Below are 5,756 nucleotides of genomic sequence, written 5' to 3' on the forward strand. Positions count from 1 at the left end.
GGATGGCTGCACAACAACATTTTTCAAAGCCACTTGGAGTGTTATAGGTGATGATATTATATATGTTGTTCAACAATTTTTCATCACGGGTAAGCTACTCAAGCAACTGAACGCCCCCTTGATCACTCTAGTTCCTAAGGTGTGATTGCAAAAAACTGTTGGGGGTTATAGGACAGGACAATCTCTTGTTGTAATGGGCTCTACACATTAATATCCAAGGTCCTAGCGAATAGAGTGCAAAAATTCCTAGACAAGCTTATTGACATAAACCAGAATGCATTTGTCCCGTGCATACTATTAACTCGTTAGCACAAGAGTTATTCGTTGGATACAATTAGAGGAATCTGCCACCAAGATGTGCAACGAAAGGTGGACTTGAAAAAGGCTTATGACACGGTTTAATGAGATTTTCTGTTCAAGCACTGGAACTTTTCGCATTTCCAGGTAAATTTATTGATTGGTTAGGGAGTGTGTCACAATGATAGCATTCTCTATCCGTGTTAATGGATCACTTCAGGTTTTTTCTTAAGGCAAGGGGCTTGAAACAGGGTAGTCCATTATCCCCCTGAATTCAGGTAATCTATTATAGGCCATCTGCGTTTCTTTTGCCTAAAGGAGTTATAGGTGAGGAAAGAAACTTTGGAATGTTTTGGGGAAGGGTTACCGGGGCTGCTAGAAAGTGGCTTGGGGGCAACTATTGTCTCCAATTATTGCTGGAGGATTGGGGGTACGGCCTTTATCGCCCCTGACCATGGCCTTAGTTAGCAAGCATCTGTGGGCGATTCTTACAAAGAGTACAGACAACATAAGAGAATTTGGTGGGTTCAAGAGTACAGACTGTAGCATAAGAGAATTTGGACTATAAATCAGACAACAGGATCATGGGCATCGAGGAAGTTGCTAAATTATGGGACTCGCTACAACTAGCACTAGAGTATATGGTTAGGGATAGATCAGCTTTCTGCCTATGGCAAAACTTATGGCACCCGGAGGGGGTTCTGATACACAAATACCAAATTGGTAGGTAACGGGTTTACTAGCACATACAAAACTCTATGCAGTCATTCATGATAGGTGTTGGATGTGGCCTTCACTAAAAGTTGGGGAAGTAGAAAGAATTGTGGATAATCTTCCAAAGCTCCATGGCAGAACTGATGTCTTCAAGTGGAAAATACGCATGCGCAGGGCTTGTTTGTTACTACATATATTGTTTGTTTGTTCAAGGCTGCTCTAAAGCCAGTGGAGTGGCATACTCTATTTGTTGGGTTGATGAAATACCTCGCAACACGTTTATCCTTTGGTCGGCAATTCAACACAAGCTCTCCACCATGGACAAGCCGTACCTTATGCTTTAGGTGAACTCATGTGTGCTTGTAATAGGGGAGAAGTTGAGACACATGATCACTTGTTTTTTGACTCTGCATATTCAGCATAGTGCTTGACTGCCTGTTGTAGAGAAGTGAGGATACAATAGACGTATTCGCAATAAGATAGAAGGTTTCAGTGGGCGGTTAAGTATTGGCGGGGGCAGCATCCCGTAGCAGCTGCATACAGAAACTTGTTAGAAAAGGAATAGGAGGCCTTTCAAGGGTAAAACATAGGCTGATCGAGATTCTTGTGCAACTCATGCCAGACCCAATGTGAAATCGGATTGTTAGTTGTCGACTTAAGCAATATTTTAGCTACAATTATTGTCTATCGAACTTGGAAAATTGCTTGGGCTGAGGGGCTTTCAGTTCTTCGGAGCTCATATTTGCAACTTTGCAATGTAGATACCCATATATATATATATATATATATATATATAATGCAATTTACGTATGAATAAAAATTATGGACTTTGGGAAGTGCAAGATGGAGTTTTAAATGAGCCCAATTATTTGTCTCTAACCTCAGAAGTTTTTTTTATTATTAATTGTTGGGAAAAATATTATTTTAGTCCACTAAATATGCCTAATTTTAATTTTAGTTCGATAACTATGTCCATTTTTATTTAGGTCCAGTAACTTACGAAATTGCTTACTTTTAGTCCTCTTGCAGATTTCGAACAATTTTACCCCTATGAGTGCATATGGATTCCTTTCAAAAGTTGCAAAAGGGTAAAATTGTTCGAAAATCTGCCAGATGACTAAAAGTAAGCAATTTTGTGAGTTACTGAACCTAAACAAAAATGGACATAGTTATCAGACTAAAATTAAAATTAGACATACTTAGGGACTAAAATAATGCTTTTCCCTTGATTGTTTGTTCTTCAAAAAATTCCATTTATTTTAATATTGTTCATAATTGTATTCAAATTCCAATATCTCACCACATATATTTACTTATTCATTTATATATCTATAAAAGTATGAAAGATCTTAAACGTCTCTTCCATTTTTTAGTTTGCATAAAGTAATCTTTTAATAATATTATTTCTAAGGATAATTATGTAAAATAGTTTAATTTTACCCCAAAATAATTACTTTTTATATTTATTACTTACTCTCATTAACTACTTTTCACATTATTTATATATACTCATATCAATTAGTTTTCACATTGTAATTATTTATTCATATTAATTTTTTTTTATATTATATTCGTAATATGATACACCTAGATAAGAAGAAAATACCCTTGTGATATAACACAAAATAGCTAGAAATATTCATAAAAGTTATAGATTAATGCATTGAAAAATTTTCTAACATAGATATAAACTAATTCTTTTCTAACATAGATATAAATGAGAATTAGGTAGATCACTTGTCATATTAAAATAAGTTAGACAATGAAATTAATTAAATAATTTTCATATAAAACAAGTTGAAAGACAAATGAGAATCAATTAAATCACCTATTTCATGTAAAATTACTTTTGGCAAAATCTCAATTTTGGTCCCACTAAATAGGCCCATTCTCACGTTTGGTCTTAAGCTCTATGACTCAACACTTTTGGTACCAAAACTCTAATTTTTAACAGACTTGGTCCTGTTTCGATAAGTTTTAACAAAAATGGCACGTGATTACACATATCGTTAGTCAACGGCTAACTGCGGGTGTAGGGTCGTATGCTGGCCTTACGAATTCATTTGCTGACAAAAAATAAAATCTTGACTTCTTTTTTTTTCTCTTTTCCCAAATCAAAACCCTAGATCCATAAATCATCATAAGCAAAATCTTCGATTCTAGCAATTTTTTGGAAGATTTTGAAGAGCACCATAATTTGGAGCAAGGAACAACTTAAGGAAGATGAGTTTGAGACACCAACTGCTCATGGACTTCTACGAGAGGTATAGTTAGTGGTTCAGTCTACCCATAATCCTCATTAAAATAAGTGTTAATGCTTTGAAAAACTCATAAATAAACGATTTTGTGCGACTATTGTGTTGTACAAAAGTTATTTTGATTTCGGATTGTTGTGTTGTTGTGTGGTCCCTTTTGATTCTTTTATCTACAAAGTTGTCAGCATATGGTTCCTTTGGAAACTCTTTTTGTCTATTTCTTTTGTTATCTGAGATATGTTCTGTTTTCCAAGACTTTTCCAGGTTGATAAACATAATAAATGGGATGATGATGGGGTTGGTGAAGGGGAAGGAGATGATGAGAGTGATAGATTATTTGACCTTCGGTTAGAGGACTCTGAATATGAGTAGGAGGAGGATGATTCAAAGCCTGACACTAATGCAGATGGCAGTGTGGGTGAGGATAGTGGGAGGATCATGAAGGAGTTTAGGAAGGATGTAATTAAAGAACTTAGGTGTCATGTATCAAGAAACCAAGCATATAGAACCAAAAACAAAAAAAAAAAAAATTACTTGGAGCAATTAAAAGCAAAATTAAAGATCAATTTGATAGTTTATGGGATTATACATCAGAATTAAGAATCAGTAACCCCTGGGTCCACAGTAATGATGGTAATAACTAATGGAGATGATGGTATTGGGAAAAAAATGTTGTCTAAGTTTTATGTGTGCTTTGAAGTTTTAAGGCAAGGTTTTTATCTGATTGTAGACCTGTGATAGGGGTGGATGAGTGTCATCTGAAGTGTCCTAATAGAGGTGTTTTGCTAATTGGAGTTTCTATTAACGTAAATAATAACTTGTACCCTTTGGCTTATACTGTACTTTCTGGGGAACTTGAGAAACATGGCAATGGTTCTTGGATTTGTTAAAGGGTGATTTGCATATTGTGAGGGACGACACATATACTTTTGTAAGAGACAAGCAAAAGTTGTTAATTCCTGAATTTGATTGTGTGTTCCCTTGGGCAGATAATAGATTTTGAGCATCTACATGGAAACATAAAAATTGCTGGATTTAGAGGGTTAGCTTTTAGAAACGGATTGTGGAATGCTGCAAAGGCAACAACAATTACTGAATTTTATTTCAGAATGGAGGAATTAGCTCAACTAAATCCCAAAGTTGTTGAGTGACTGAGCGAAGCCTCCAGCACATTGGAGCAGGTCACACTTTTAAATATTTTCCAAAGTGTGATGCGCTGATAAGCAATATTTGTGAGACATTTAACAGTAGCATCTTAGAGGCCAAAGAGAAACCAACCATGATCATGCGTAAATGGATCAGGGAATGGATAATGACAAGACTATCAAATTTTAGAATAGGACATCGAAAAAAATGGCAGGCCAAAAAAATCTGCCCTAAATCAGAAAAAATGCTTAAAAAATCATTGCAAAGTTATTGATTTCATACCAATCAAGTCTGATGATTGACATTACATAGTGTCATGTTATGATGGTGCTAGGTATGTTGTTAATTTGCAAAACCACACTTGCACATGCAGAAAATGGGATCCAACAGGCATTCCATGCAGTCATGGAATGCGTGCAATATGAAATTAATCCTAGAGTTAGAGGACTTTATTAATCCTTGCTACAATGTTTTATTGAGGTGTTCGAGTATGCCATCTTACCTGTTAATGGTCCTAACTTTTGTCAAAAAACTGGACTTATCCTATCCTTTCCACCAAACTTTGGAAGGAGTGTAGGAAAGCTTGCAAGAGCTAGAAGATTAGAGCCTGATGAGTCATCCAACAAGGGCAAAAAAAGGATAAGAGGCAAAAAGAATCGAACCACCAAATTGAAGAGGCAACCATAAAAAGTGATGTGTCATTATTATGGAAGGACATGCCACAATCAAAAGGGATGTTCAAGGAAGAAAATGGACCATCCTGTTGTGCCAAGTGCTGTAAAACAGCCTAGCAAGATGACAGTAAGTCTCATATCTTTTCAAGTTTCATTTAATTCTACTCACTTAATTGATGTTGGTCTTATATTCTGTGCAAGCAAGAAAAAGGACCTTCTCAACCATACAACAAACAAGTCATTGCTGAAAAGGCTCCATAAAAAAATTGTAAGGCTTTAAAGAATGTAGTTTAATTTATTATTCATATTACTAACTTTAATTTAATATCATGTACAAACAAGAAAATCCATACAGCAGGGTCAAATGGAATAACTTTCTGCAAGTCTTGATGTAAGTTTAAATATAATGTATTGACATTAATTCTAAACTAGAAACCGACATTACTTTGTAGCAGTCAAGGAGAACTACAAGATCTAACTCCATTAAGTCATCCTCTCAACCAAATGTTGCACCTTCTCAGTCAATTACCACCGTAATGGTAAAAATTGATTGCTGCAATATATATTCAATTTTTTTTTAATCCATGTCAATCTCATTTAAAATGCATCTTTTGCAAGCAAGTCAACCAATGCTCCACAAGTTTACACAATGCTCAAGATGCAGACTGTG

The 5,756-nt window shown here is 35.4% G+C and overlaps 1 long non-coding RNA gene across 2 annotated transcripts; it reads left to right on the plus strand.

Annotated features, from left to right (window-relative positions):
• Positions 3,129–5,354, plus strand: LOC105173207. Of its 2 annotated transcripts, none has more exons than XR_848706.2 (3): positions 3,129–3,275; positions 4,982–5,213; positions 5,292–5,354. It is a non-coding gene; the product is annotated as an uncharacterized LOC105173207 (long non-coding RNA). The 2 variants fall into 2 exon arrangements; XR_848707.2 differs by having other exon boundaries at positions 4,990–5,213.

The sequence above is a fragment of the Sesamum indicum genome, linkage group LG11, assembly GCF_000512975.1.
Source record: "Sesamum indicum cultivar Zhongzhi No. 13 linkage group LG11, S_indicum_v1.0, whole genome shotgun sequence".
Lineage (NCBI taxonomy): Eukaryota > Viridiplantae > Streptophyta > Magnoliopsida > Lamiales > Pedaliaceae > Sesamum > Sesamum indicum.